We start from the raw sequence: 15084 nt of genomic DNA, 5'->3' as shown, positions 1-15084 counted from the left end.
AAAGTCCAAGGCACAAAACAAGATCAAACTAGCTAGTGACATAAAGAGTAACAAGAAACCATTCTACAAATAAATTGGAAGCAAGCAGAAAACCAAGGACAGTGTAGGCCCATTGCTAAAACGAAGAGGGAAAAACAATAACAAAAATGTGGAAATGACAGAGCTGCTTAATGAATTTGTTTTGTTTTTCATCAAGAAGATTGTTTGTGTTTGGGCAGCTAACATAGAGAATGCCAGTGAAAAAGTGGTAAGTTCAGATGCTAAAATAGGGAAAGAACAAGTTAGAAGTTACATGGACAAGTTAGATGTCTTCAAGTCACCAGGACCTAACAAAATGCATCCTAGAATACACTGAAGGAACTGATTGAGCAGATATCTGAGCCATTAGCAATTATCTTTGAAAAGTGATGGGAGACAGGGGAAATTCCAGAATCCTGGAAAAGAGCACATATAGTGCCTGTCTATAAAAAGGGAAATAAGGGAAACCCAGGCAATTACAGACCAATCAGCTTCACTTCTGTACCATGTAAGATAATGGAGCAAATAATTAATAAATTAATTTTCAAACCCCTAGAAGATAATAAGGTGGTAAGTGATAGTCAGCATGGATTCATCAAGGACAAATCATGTCAAACCTTCCTGATAGCTTTCTTTGACAAGCTAACAAGCCTTGTGGATGGGTGGAAGCAGTAGGTGTATATTTTGACATTAGTGAGGCTTTTGACAGAGTCTGGCATGACCTTCTCATTAAGAAACTAGGGAAATACAACCTAGATGGAGCTTCTATAAGGTGGGTGCATAAGTGATTGGAAAACTGCTCCCAGAGAGTAGTTATAAATAGTCCACAGTGATGCTGGAAGGGCATAAAAAGTGGGGTTCTGCAGGGATCAGTTCTGTGTCCGGTTCTTTTCAATGTCTTCATGAACGATTTAGATCATGGCATACAGAATATACTTGTTAAGTTTGCAGATGATACCAAGTTGGGACAGGTTGCAAATCCTTTGGGTGGCAGGCTAGTCCTCGCCTACAGACAACCTGCCAACCTGAAGCATATTCTCACCAGTAACTGCACAGCACACCATAGTAACTCTAACTCAGGAACCAATCCATGCAACAAACCTCGATGCCATCTCTGCCCACATATCTACACCAGTGACACCATCACAGGACCTAACCAGATCAGCCACACCATCACTGGTTCATTCACCTGCACATCCACCAATGTAATATATGCCATCATATGCCAGCAATGCCCCTCTGCTATGTACATCGGCCAAACTGGACAGTCTCTAAGGAAAAGGATAAATGGACACAAATCAGATATTAGGAATGGCAATATACAAAAACCTGTAGGAGAACACTTCAACCTCCCTGGCCACACAATAGCAGATCTTAAGGTGGCCATCCTACAGCAAAAAAAACTTCAGGACCAGACTTCAAAGAGAAACTGCTGAGCTCCAGTTCATCTGCAAATTTGACACCATCAGCTCAGGATTAAACAAAGACTGTGAATGGCTTGCCCACTACAGAACCAGTTTCTCCTCCCTTGGTTTTCACACCTCTACTGCTAGAACAGGGCCTCATCCTCCCTGATTGAACTAACCGTGTTATCTCTAGCTTGCTTCTTCCTTGCATATATATACCTGCCCCTGGAAATTTCCACCACTTGCATCCGACGAAGTGGGTATTCACCCACGAAAGCTCATGCTGCAAAACGTCTGTTAGTCTATAAGGTGCCACAGGATTCTTTGCTGCTTTTACAAATCCTTTGGAGAATATGATGAAAATTCAAATGATCTGGAAAAACTGGATAAAGGGATGATTAGGGGTCTTGAAAACATGACCTATGAGGGAAGACTGAAAGAACTAGGTTTGTTTAGTCTGAAAAAGAGAAGACTGAGGAGGCACATGATAACAGTTTTCAAATACCTAAAAGGTTGTTACAAGGAGGAAAAAAATATTCTCCTTAACCTCTGATGATAGTCAAGAAGTAATGTAATCTAATTGCAGTGAGGGTGGCTTAGGTTGGACATGAGGAAAAACATCCTAACTGTCAGAATGGTTAGGCACTGGAATAAATTGCCTTGGGAGGTTGTGGAATCTCCATCGTGGGAGATTTTTAAGAGCAGGTTAGACAAACACCTGTCAGAGATGTTATAGATTAGAGAGATTAGGGATGATTTAGTTGGGTTTGGTCCTGCTTTGAGCAGGGGGTTGGACTGGATGGCCTCCTGAGGTCCCTTCCAATCCTAAGATTCTATGATTCTATGATCAGCAAACTTTCAGAAGTGCTGTGCCGAGTCTTCATTTATTCATTCTAATTTAAGGTTTTGCATGCCAGTAATACATTTTAATATTTTTAGAAGGTCTCTTTCCATAAGTCTATAATATATAAGTGAACTATTGTTGTATGTAAAGTAAATAAGAGTTTTAAAATATTTAAGAAGCTTCATTTAAAGTGAAATTAAAATGTAGAGCCCCCCACACTTGTGGCTAGGACCTGGTCAGTGTCAGTGCCACTTAAGATCAGTTCACGTGCTGCCTTTGGCACACGCGCCGTAGATTGCCTACCCCTGTTATAGATGGTGCTGGTCCTGCCAGTTCTATGATTCTATGACTCTATGATACTGCTACATCTCTCTGGAGTGTGGATTTTTTTGCTGTGTAAAAATAGGCAAATGCTATGTTAGGTTATATTAGCATAAGTATAACATGCAACTCATGGTATGTGAAAGGAATCCTCTACTCAGTGCAGGTTAGGTCTTGATTGGAGTAATGTGTCGAGTTTTGCTCACCAGTATATAGAAAGGATGTAGAGAAACTGGAAAGGATCCACAGGCAAGTGACAAAAATGTTATTCAGGGGATGGAATGCAATCTGTATGAGCAAGCTGAAGGCATCAGTGTGTTTATTTGGAAAAAGGAGATTAATGGGGAACATGATGGTGGTATTCAAATACTTGAAAGGCTGCCATAAAAAGGTGGAGGAAAGTTATTCTGTTTTACTGGAGAGAGGCAGGACAAGAGGCAATGAGTTCAAATTCCAGCCTAGGAGATTTAAATTAAATTTCAGGAGGCCAATGGAACAGACTCCCAGGGAAGTCATGGAAGCTCCTCCTGTGGAGGTTTTCCAAAGTCATGTGAATAGCCACCAGTCTTAGATGACTAGGACAAAACAAATCCTGCATCTTGTCAGGGGGATAGACTAGCTGTCCTTTGCATTCCCTTACAACTCTATGGCTCTATCATTCTATGATGTAAAATCCTAGTATAGACCCGGCCTTAGTCACACAAAAGTCTTTCGCTCAATACAGAGGTAAAATTTAATAGGCCTGTGTAAGCAGGGCTTCACAGAAATCAGAGACATTTTGGCCAGTTATTCTTTAGAAAAGTCATCACTTATGGCAAAGGTTCTGGGATATGTCATTGTCGTGTAGAGTGGAAAGGACCACAGATTTACTCTCTATCCCTCTACACCCACTTTACACTGGATTTGTCGATCAGGTGAGCTCCTCAGGAAGAGATGGTACCTGTGAATTCTGAGATGGAAGTGTCCTCCCTAGGAATCCCCCTCAGGTATCCTTGATCCACACCTCTCTCAACTCAATGTCTTCAGTGATATCCCATGCCAAGAGCCGACACACAGGTGTGCACAGTTTATAATATAGCTCTGTGTATTCCCAACGGAGTTCGCTCAGCCTGTAGAGGAGAACATCTGAATGTAAACATCAGACAATCATGTCTCTGCCTCTGGGCTAATTATCCAGGTTTAGGAATAAACAGTAATTAAGGGACATTCCCAAAGGGAGATGAGAACTCCTGGGCTCGGTGCTGAGTTAAAGAGGAATTGGCTGCTCTGTGTATTTGTGCATATTTATGGACTATAGTTGATTAGAAAGAAAATAAAGGATGATGCCTAGGTGTCCATAGGCTCTGGTACCCTGAAAATGCCTAGGATGGATGGTTAGATAGGAAACAGTCAGATCTAGAGAAAGATGACTGAGGGGAGACATGATCACTTTCTGCAGAAATATGGGGCTCTTGATATGGTCTTAGAGATTAATGCATATCCTCACTATCATGATACTGTGCAGCAGCCTTCATTGAAAGATCTTCAAAACGGCAAGCAAAGTCATTATGAAAATATCCCAGATAGGTAAACTGAGGCACGGGGAGATATGGGCTGGCCAAGGTCACACACAGAATGAGAGATATGATGACAGACACAACCCAGGAGTACAGATTTCCCTGCCATAATAACAGTCTCTCCATTACACAAACTGGGAAACGGACTCCAGATCTGACAGGGGATGTTCATTGGGTGGGATCAGGGGCGGCTCTAGGATTTCCGCCACCCCAAGCAGGGTGGAACGCCACGGGGGGCACTCTGCCGGTCGCCGGTCCCGCGGCTCCGGTGGACCTCCCGCAGGCGTGCCTGTGAATGCTCCACCGAAGCCGCGGGACCAGTGGACCCTCCGCAGGCACATCTGCGGGAGGTCCACCGGAGCCGCCTGCCGCCCTCCCGCGGGACGCCACCCCAAGCGTGCGCTTGGCACGCTGGGGTCTGGAGCCGGCCCTGGGTGAGATGCAGAAGAAAGGCTGGAAGAGGGAGCCTGAGCCTTCACCATCCTCTCAAGGTGAATCTGAGGTTTTCAGAACTCGCTGGAATTTTTGAGTTCCTCGCTCCTGGGAAGAGTGAACCCTGGGACTCCACTTCTGCTCCTTCTCAGAAAGCTGCCAATGGGTCACAGTCACTGCAGTTGATTTGGGGGAACAGATTCAGTAAAAGCAACACCAAGAGAATGTTCCTATGGATGGAGGGCAGCTGGGGGCCTGACCTGACCTGGGACAGAGGCCTCCCTCCCCCCAAAGCTGCCCTAGAACAAGAGGTGGCCTGTAGGCAGGATAGAGACTGGATTAGTGCTTGCACTGGATTTCTTCTCTCCCTCTCGGTTCATTCTAAGGTTCCAGACTGAGTCAGATTTTCCTGGACTTTCCCAGCTGGAGGGCACTTGGATTCCCAGAGCTGAAGTCTCTGCCTGCTCATCAGGTTCATGATGGTTATTTCTCTGGTGTGGGGTACCTGGGCTTTTAAACACAGGAATGAGACTGAATGAATTATCTTATCCAGGCTGAACCACAGCACCGTGTCCAGCTGTATTCATGTTACTAACACTTTGTAGGTGGCCAACATGGCTTGACCTTCGTCTGTAGCTAAATGTAAAGGGGTGGGGGCAGGCCCTGATTTGGCTGGATTTTTGTGTTTATTATTTATGATCATTATTTGTTTTGTGGCCCCGCTGCAGTCCAGGGCCCCTTGTGCTGGGCTTTTTGCAACTGGAGAATGAGAAACAACCCCTGCCCCAAGGAGCCTATAAATACAATTAAGACAAGACACACCAAGGGGGCAGGTGGGGGAGACGGGGGAATAACAGCTCTAAGAATGGGTGGTTACATAGATTGCTGGGTGGGTCTGAAATGTAGAGCCCTGCCCTGGCTGGTAGAAGTATGTCCTGGGCCTTTAAGAGCAGAGCACATATTCAGGGGAATTAGACTGGGGCTAAAGAGAATGGGCTATTAAGTGATGGCTGCACCAGACACATATCTGGGGGCACATCACCTCCATTTGCTTTTGTAGCTCTGCTTTAGATCTAATCACATCACACCTCCCTTCTTAAGGTGCAGTCTGAGCCTCCTTCTTATGAATTCCCAGGATGACCCCGGGTACCAGAGGAGAGACGGGAGGAGAGGGCAGAGGTAACAGGGTTTTGGTGAAGGAACAAAGGAGCTATCAGAGAGATGGAATAACTGGAAACCCCCAAGGAGATGAAACTCTCAGGTAGTGCACTGATCTCCCGGAAGGGATCCAGACAGAGTTTTGAGATGAATCTATTCAAGAGTTGGGCTTATTGAGAAAGAAACCAGCAGAAACTGAAATCTTCTGAAACCTTGCAGGACTTGAGGCAGTGGGTTTCTTTACTAGGCTTTGTCTATACTAACACATTTGTTTAAAAAAAAACAATAAAAAGTGCTAGTATGGTGAGTGCTACCTGAGCGGGAAACGCTTGTTGGGGTTGGTTTGATGATGTCAGTAGGAGAGGTAGCTCCCATAGGCATAAAGTGGCCATTCGGGAGACCTAACATCGGTGCATCTTCATCTGCAAAGTCTGTGGTGTAGACATAGCCTCCGTCTGGAAGAGGGAGCAGGTCATTACACACTTCTGCAGAAATTTGAAGAGCCTTGAGTATTGCAAAAGAGCAAAGCATTCAAAGGGTAAAAGTTTCACCTTAAAAAAAGTAAGTAAAGTGAGTCCTTTCAAGAATTTCTAACAGGTGTAAGCAGGTCATCGGTCCCACTCATGTGTGGAACTTTCCTGGTTATGCACCACCTCGGTGTAATTAGGTAGCAAAAGGATCAGAGTCCTAGCTCCCACTCCCTTTACCCAGAGGCCTGCCTCACCTCGAGGAATCTAATTCTTTTTTGAACCCTGTTATAGTGTTGGTCTTCACAACATCCTCTGGCAAGGAGTTCCATGGGTTGACTCTGTATTGTGTGAAGCAATACTTCTTTTTATTTGTTGTAAACCTGCTGATAACAAGAAAAAAATCAGAACATGCAAAGCACCTTATTTGTGTTTCTATTCTGTTTAGGCTCAGTAAAGAATAGAGATAGTTGTACATAATAGAGAGATTTACCAGCATTATAGTATATTAAAAAAAATTCACAATTAATAAAAGAACATTTAACATATTTAACATCCCATTTCCACTTCTCTATATAAAACATGATGATATTCATTAAAACACAACTTAGAACCAACAACAGATTAATGTCAAGTTTAATAGTAGACCCCTAATAGTTCTCTGGGACCTTCTTAAGAGTGGTGGTTCGTTACCCATATTTTCTATTCCTCTGGCCCTGGGTAACACCAGGTCAATTTGTGGGATCCAGTCACTTTTGTCAGGGTTTCAGTTTGTCCCATTGGTTTTAGTCTCCTCGAGACATGTTACTCTATGCCTTCATGAGCCCTCATCAGGTTAGAAGTCCAATGTTTTAGCTGGCCTCACCTTGGGACAGTCAGTTTGTGTTTGTGGTAGGTATGCAAATTTGGCTTGTCATTGCCATCAGCTATATCATTGCTCTATCTAGTGTTAACAATGGTGCCTGTGTAAAATGTTGCATTTTGGCTTCAAAAAGGCAACCTCACAGTCCTCTTCATTTTTGCTGGCTGAACAGTAGTGGCTTCAGAAAAGCAAAGAGGACCTTCTGCATGAAGTTATGTGGCAGTCCTTTGCTGAAAATAAAAAAAATACGTAAATACGAAAATAAAAAAAATACGTAAATTTGTAAATAGCACTCCAACGATTGGGACCTAGTGTTACAGCAGTTGCTTTTTGCCTACGGAGCTGTACCACATCCAAGTTTAGGGGTTTCACCATTTGAATTTGTGTATGGCCATGAGGTTAAGGGGCCATTACAGTTGGTAAAGCAGCAATGGGAGGGGTTTACGCCTTCTCCAGGAACTAACATTCTGGACTTTGTAAGCAACCTACAAAATACCCTCTGACACTCTTTAGCCCTTGCTAAAGAAAACCTAAAGGATGCTCAGGAAGACCAAAAGGCCTGGGTATGATAAACATACCAGAGAGTGTTCCTTCAGAGTAGGGGACCAGGTTATGGTCTTAAAGGTGATCCGGGCCCATAAGATGGAAGCATCATGGGACCATTTACGGTACAAGAGCACCTGGGAGCTGTTAACTATCTCATAAAGCAGCAAATAATCCTGTGGCACCTTATAGACTAACAGACGTTTTAGAGCATGAGCTTTCGTGGGTGAATACCCACTTCGTCGGATGCAAGACGCTCTAAAAACATCTGTTAGTCTATAAGGTGCCACAGGATTCTTTGCTGCTCTTACAAATCCAGACTAACACGGCTACCCCTCTGATACTTAACTATCTCATAGCATCCCCCACCTCAACCCTAAAGCCTAAAGTGTATTATGTTAATTTTCTAAAGCCCTTGTATTCCAGAGAGTTAAAGTTTTATCAGTTTACAGCCCAGAGGGGAAATAACGCTAAGTGGCCTAAAGGTGTCTACTACGAAGGAAAAAGTGATGGTGGAGTGGAAGAGGTGAACCTCTCCACAACACTGGTACGTCTACAGCAGCAACAGATCAAGGAGCTGTGCACTAGCTTTGCGCCAATGTTCTCAGCCACCCCAAGACGGACTGAACGGGCATACCACTCCATTGACACAGGTAATGCTCACCCAATTAGACCCCACCCTACCAGGTGTCTCCTCACGCCCAAGCTGATATAGAATGGGAGATCCAGGACATGCTACAGGTGGGTATAATCCTCCCCTCTAACAGTGCATGGGCATCTCCAGTGGTTCTAGTTCCCAAACCAGATGGGGAAATATGTTTTTGCATGGATTACCATTAGCTAAATGCTGTAACTCGTCCCGACAACTATCCAATTCCACAAATAGATGTGCTATTGGAGAAATTGGGACGTCTACATTAGACTTAACCAAGGGCAAGTACCATTAGATGAACCCACCAAGGAAAGGTCAGCCTTCATCACCCATGCAGGGGTGTATGAATTTAATGTGCTTCCTTTCGGGCTGCGAAATGCACCAGCCACCTTCCAAAGACTTGTAGATGGTCTTCTAGCAGGATTGGGAGAATGTGCAGTTGCCTACCTTGATGATGTGGCCATTTTTTCCGATTCATGGGCAGAACATCTGGAGCACCTGGAAATAGTCTTTGAGCGCATCAGGCGGGCAGGACTAACTGTTAAGGCTAAAAAGTGTCAAAAAGGCCAAAACAGAATGACTTACCTGGGGCACCAGGTGGGTCAAGGAACAATAAATCCCCTACAGGCCAAAGTGGAGGCTATCCAAAATTGACCTATCCCCAAGTCAAAGAAACAGGTCCAATCGTTCTTAGGCTTGGCCGGATATTACAGGCGATTTGTACCACACTACAGCCAAATCGCTGCCCCACTGACAGACCTGACCAGAAAGACACAGTCAAATGCAGTTCAGTGGATTGATGAGTGTCAGAAGGCCTTTAACCAGCTTAAGGCGACATTCATGTCTGACTCTCTGCTAAGGGCCCCAGACTTTGACAAACCATTCCTAGTAACCACAGATGTGTCTGAGCGTGGTCTGGGATCAGTTTTAATGCAGGAAGATCCGGATAAAAAATTCCATCTTGTCGTGTTTCTCAGCAAGAAACTATCTGAGAGGGAAAGCCACTGGCCAATCAGCGAAAGGAAGTGCTATGTTATTGTGTACGTGCTGGAAAAGCTACGCCCATACGTTTGGGACGGCGTTTCCAGCTACAAACCAACCATGCTGCGCTAAAGTGGCTTCATACCGCCAAGGGAAATAACAAAAAACCTCTTCGGAAGAGTTTAGCTCTCCAAGATTTTAATTTTAAAATACAACACATTTCAGGAGCTTCTAACAAAGTGGCTGATGCACTCTCCCATGAAATTTTCCCAGAATCAGCTGGTTAAAAATTGTTCTTAGAATGTGGGACATATTGTTAGTTTTTATATAATCAGTAGTATGTTTAAAGGTGCATGTGTCTTATTAAATCTGTTTTCTTCTAGAGCTCCAGGAAGACATCACAGCCAGTGTGGAACCGGCTGTCCAACATTATCTGTGATCTGGGGGGATGTCATAACTATAAAGGGAAGGGTAACAGCTCTCCTGTATTCAATACTATAAAATCCCTCCTGGCCAAAGACACCAAAATCCTTTTACCTGTAAAGCGTTAAGAAGCTCAGGTAACCTGGCTGACACCTGACCCAAAGGACTAATAAGGGGACAATGTACTTTCAAATCTTGGTGTGGGGGAGGCTTTTGTTTGTGTGCTCTTTGTTTTGGGGGTTGTTCGCCCTTGGAACTAAGAGGGACCAGACATCTATCCAGGCTCTCCAAATCTTTCTGCACAAGTCTCTCATATTTCAAACTTGCAAGTAGCAGCCGGGCAAGGCATGTTAGTTTTATCTTTATTTCCTCAACTTGTAAATGTTCCTTTTACTAGAGGGTTTACCTTTGTTTGCTGTAACTTTGAACCTAAGGCTAGAGGGGGTTCCTCTGGGCTCTTTGAATCTGATTACCCTGTAAAGTTACTTTCCATCCTGATTTTACAGAGATGATTTTTACCTTTCTTTCTTTAATTAAAAGCCTTCTCTTTAAGAACCTGATTGATATTTCCTTGTTTTAAGATCCAAGAGGGTTGGATCTGGATTCACCAGGAATTGGTGGGGAAAATGGAGGAGGATATTTTCAAAATGACTTCCCTTTGCTAATTGTTCTGAAGATCCTTCAATGAAGGTTGCTGCAGAGTCTGATGATGAGGAGATATATTTATCTCTGATTCCATATCGCCTAGCCCCATATGTCTGTAGAAAGTTCTCATGTCTCCCCTCAGTCATCTTTATCCAGATCTGACCATCTCCTGTCTACCCATCTATCCTGGGCATTTACAGGGTACCACAGCCTATGGACATATAGGCATTATTCCTTATTTTCTTCTAATCAGCTATGTTTTATAAATATACACAAATACACAAAACAGCCAATTCCTTTCTGACTCAGCACAAAGCCCAGGAGTTCTCAACTCCCTTTGGGAAGGTTCTTAATTACTGTTTACTCCTAAAGCTGGATAATTAGCACAGAAGCGGAGACATGCTTGTCTACAGCCTGTTTACATTCAGAGCCTTCCTTCTTCTCTAGAGACTGAGTGAACCCCACTGGCAATACACAGAGCTATATTATAAACTGTGCACACCCCCGGGTCGGCTTTTGGCATGGGATATTGCTGAAGATGCTGGGCTGAGAGCACTATGGGTCATGGATATACGAGGGGGATTCCGAGCAAGGACACTTCAATCTCAGAATTCACAGGTACCCAACTCTTGCTGAGGAGCTCACCTGCTCGACAAATCCCATGTAACGTGGAGGTGGAGGGATAGGGAGTAAGTCTGTGGTCCTTTCCGCTCTGCATAACCATGACCCATTCCAGGGCCCTTGCCATAAGTGATGAGTTTGTTAAAGAATCACAGGCCAAAATGTCATTGATTTCTGTGTGTCCCTGCTCATCCCACCTGATGGCCTCCAGCCCAGAGGTGGCTGCATTTCAGTGGCACAGTGAATGGATGTAATGTGTTAGTAGATATGCAATACAAGACCAAATTCTGAGACCACGGGCTGTACTTTGTTCACCCCCAGTGAGGGAAAATTCCCCTTGGAACAAAAGCTGAGTACAAACATCAGGAGCAAACTGTGTGTTAATGCACAGACACTGTCACCCGCTCCTCTTGCATTTCAGGGCTGTGTCTGTTAATGGGGCAGAGGGACAGGGGCTGTTACCTGACTCTTATCAGCTGCAAAGCTTGGAGGTGCTAGGACTCCTCACTAGAACAATAATAAGAATTTACCAACATGGGTAACACATACTTTCTCCTAACTTCATTCCAGAAGTCGGCTGAACTGTTAATGCCTGAAACTTTCAAAAAACAATTCTGCTCAAAGCAGGCACCCAGAATGGGAAATTTCAGTCCAGTCACTCAAAATTTGGCAAACTTATAAGCAACTGAAAATGAGGTCTTCTAATGGAAGGTGTCAGACAGCCTTAACTACAGGTAATTCCACCAGCACCACCTACAAAGGCCAATCCATTTGTGAATCCCATTTTCCTATGCTTTTCACTCCACTAATTTTGGTACCAAGGAGTTCTACAGGCCAAATATGAATTATGTTAGCAATTTTCTTTTCTCAATGTTTTATGTTCAGACTTTCAATTTACTAAATGTTCCCTTGTTCATGTTATGAGACACATTAAATGTAAATGTCTGATGTATTTTCTTTATCAATAGATCCATAGGATTTAAGATCAGAAGGGACCATTTGATCATTCAGTCTGACCTGCTGTAAAACACAGGCCCATTAAATTTCAGTCAGTTACCTCTGAATTGAGCCGAAAGACGTGTGTTTGAGTAAGACCTGGTCTACACCTGGATTTTACATCATAGAATGATAGAGCCATAGAGTTATAAGGGAACGCGGAGGACAGCTAGTCTATCCCCTGACAAGATGTAGGATTTGTTTCGTCTTAGTCATCTAAGACTGATGGCTATTCACACGTGTTTGGAAAACCTCCACAGAAGGTGCTTCTATGACTTCCCTGGGAGTCTGTTCCATTGGCCACCTGTCCTTAAAGTTAGGAAGATTTTCCTGAAATTTAATTTAAATCTGCTAGGCTGGAATTTGAACCCATTGCCTCTTGTCCTGCCCCTCTCCAGTAAGAAAGAATAACTTTCCTCCACCTTTTTATGACAGCTTTTCAAGTATTTGAAGACCACTTTCATGTCCCCCATTAATCTCCTTTTTTCCAAATAAACATACTGGTGCATTCAGTTTGCTCATACGGTTTGCATTCCATCCCCTGAATAACAGTTTTGTCACTTGACTATGGATCCTTTCCAGTTTCTCTACATACTATCTATATATTGGTGACCAAAAGTGGATACATTACTCCAATCGAGACCTAATCCACACCGAGCAGAGGAATCCTAACATGTACCATGAGTTGCATATTATATTTTGCTAATATAACCTAACATTGCATTTGCCTGCTTTCAAACTGCAAAAAAACCCACTCCTCTGTATCTTAGAATCATAGATCTGACAGGATGAGCACCATCTATATCATCCCTGACAGATGTTTGTCTCACCTGCTCTTAAAAATCTCCCGTGATGGAGATTCCACAACCTTCCAAGGCAATTTATTCCAATGCCCAACAACCCTGACAGTTAGGAAGTTTTAACTAATGTCCAACCTAAACAATTTAATTCTATTGCTGCAATTTAATTCTGCAATTTAATTCTATTGCTTCTTGTCCTATCATCAGAGGTTAAGGAGAATAATTGTTCTCACTTCTTGTAACAATCTTTTAGGTATTTGAAAATTGTGATCATGTCCCATCTCAGTCTTCTCTTTTTCAGACTAAACAAACCTAGTTCTTTCAGTCTTCCCCCATAGGTCATGTTTTCAAAACCCCTAATCATCCTTTTCTCCAGTTTTTCCGGATCATTTGAATTTTCATCATAGTCTACAAAGGATTTGCAACCCGTCCCAACTTGGGATAATTTGCAAACTTAATAAGTTTACTCTGCATGCCATGATCTAAATCATTCATGAAGACATTGAAAAGAAACAGACCAATAATTGATCCCTGTGGATTCCCACTTATGATGCCCTCTAGCATCACTGTAAACAATTTATAACTACTCTCTGGGACCAGTTTTTCAATCACTTATGTACCCACCTTATGGTAACTCCATCTAGGTTGTATTTCCCTAGTTCCTTAATGAGAAGGACATATGAGACCATGTCAAAAGCCTTACTAATGTCAAAACATACCACATCTACTGCTTCCGCCCATACACAAGGATTGTTAGCCTGTCAAAGAATGCTATCAGGATTGTTTGAAATGATTTGTTCTTGACAAATCCATGATGACTATCACTTATCACCTTATTATCTTCTAGATGTTTGCAAATTCTAGATGTTTGAAAGTTAAGCTGACTATTCTGCTGGGATTCCCTTATTTCCCTTTTTATAGATAGGCAGTATATGTTCTCTTTTCCATTATTCCGGAATCTCCTCTGTCTTCCATGACTTTCAAAAGATAATTGCTAATGGCTCAGATATCTGCTCAGTCAGTTCATTCAGAGCATTTTAGGATGCATTCGTTAGACCTTGGGGAATTGAAGACCTCTAACTTGTTTACAGAAAAATGATCCAGTCTGGATGTGCCAACATGGGGAATTGGAGAATCCAACACTTCCCTTTTCAGTGTGTCCCAGTGGTTAATCACTCTCAGTGCTAAATATTTGGCTCTAATTTCTAGCTAGAATTTTGCCTGGCTTCAGTTTGGACTTCGATCTTCCTCAGTCTTTCTTCGGTAGATTACAGATCCTATTATTACCCAGGGTTTTTTCCCTGTGTAAGTCTCCACTTGATCATCTTTTTGATAAGTTAAGGAGATATACACCTTCAAGTCTAACGGTTTGGCTTTTTCTCTATCCTCCAATCATTTTTGTATTTCTTTTCTGCCTAAGTTTTCAATATCTTTTTCCAAATTTGGACTCAAGATCTGGATGCAGTTTGTTTCACCAATCCCATGTGCAGAGGTAAAATCATTCTCCTGCTGAAACTCACCACTTCCCTGATCATTTATTCTAGGACCACATCTACACCTTCAAGTCTAATGGTCCAGCTTTTTCTCTATCTTCCAGTCAATTCATTTGGAGTATTATATCCAGTTTTGCACCCCGTACTACAAGAAGGATGTGGAAAAATTGGAAAGAGTCCAGTGGAGGGGAATAAAAATGATTAGGGGGCTGGAGCACATGACTTATGAGGAGAGGCTGAGGGAACTGGGATTGTTTAGTCTGTAGAAGATAAGAATGAGGGGGGATTTGATAGTTGGTTTCAATTACCTGAAAAGGGGTTCCAAAGAAGATGGATCTAGGCCAATGTTCCCTCTAATTTTTGAAAGGCCGTGTGAGCAAAAAATTTCTTCTTTGCAAATATTTGAAGCAGAGTTCAAATTTGTGTACCATGAGGCAAATGCGCTCAAGCAAGTAAAATGCTTATACATTTAAGACGTTTCAATTTGCAATTTGTGATAATAATAGTTTTACACCATGTTATTTTATAAATGTCATTTTTAAATACTTAGAAAAAGGAAAAGTAACCATTCTTCATGAAGCAGCAAAGAATCCTGTGGCACCTTATAGACTAACAGACGTTTTGCAGCATGAGCTTTCGTGGGTGAATACCCACTTCTTCTGATGCAAGCAGTGGAAATTTACAGGGGCAGGTGTATATATAAGCAAGCAAGAAGCAAGCTAGAGATAACGAGGTTAGATCAATCAGGGAGGATGAGGCCCTGTTCCAGCAGCTGAGGTGTGAAAACCAAGAGAGGAGAAACTGGTTCTGTAATTGGCAAGCCATTCACAGTCTTTGTTTAGTCCTGGGCTGATGGTATTAAATGT

The sequence above is a fragment of the Mauremys reevesii genome, linkage group 1, assembly GCF_016161935.1.
Source record: "Mauremys reevesii isolate NIE-2019 linkage group 1, ASM1616193v1, whole genome shotgun sequence".
Classification (NCBI taxonomy): domain Eukaryota; kingdom Metazoa; phylum Chordata; order Testudines; family Geoemydidae; genus Mauremys; species Mauremys reevesii.
This window is presented reverse-complemented; position numbering follows the sequence as displayed.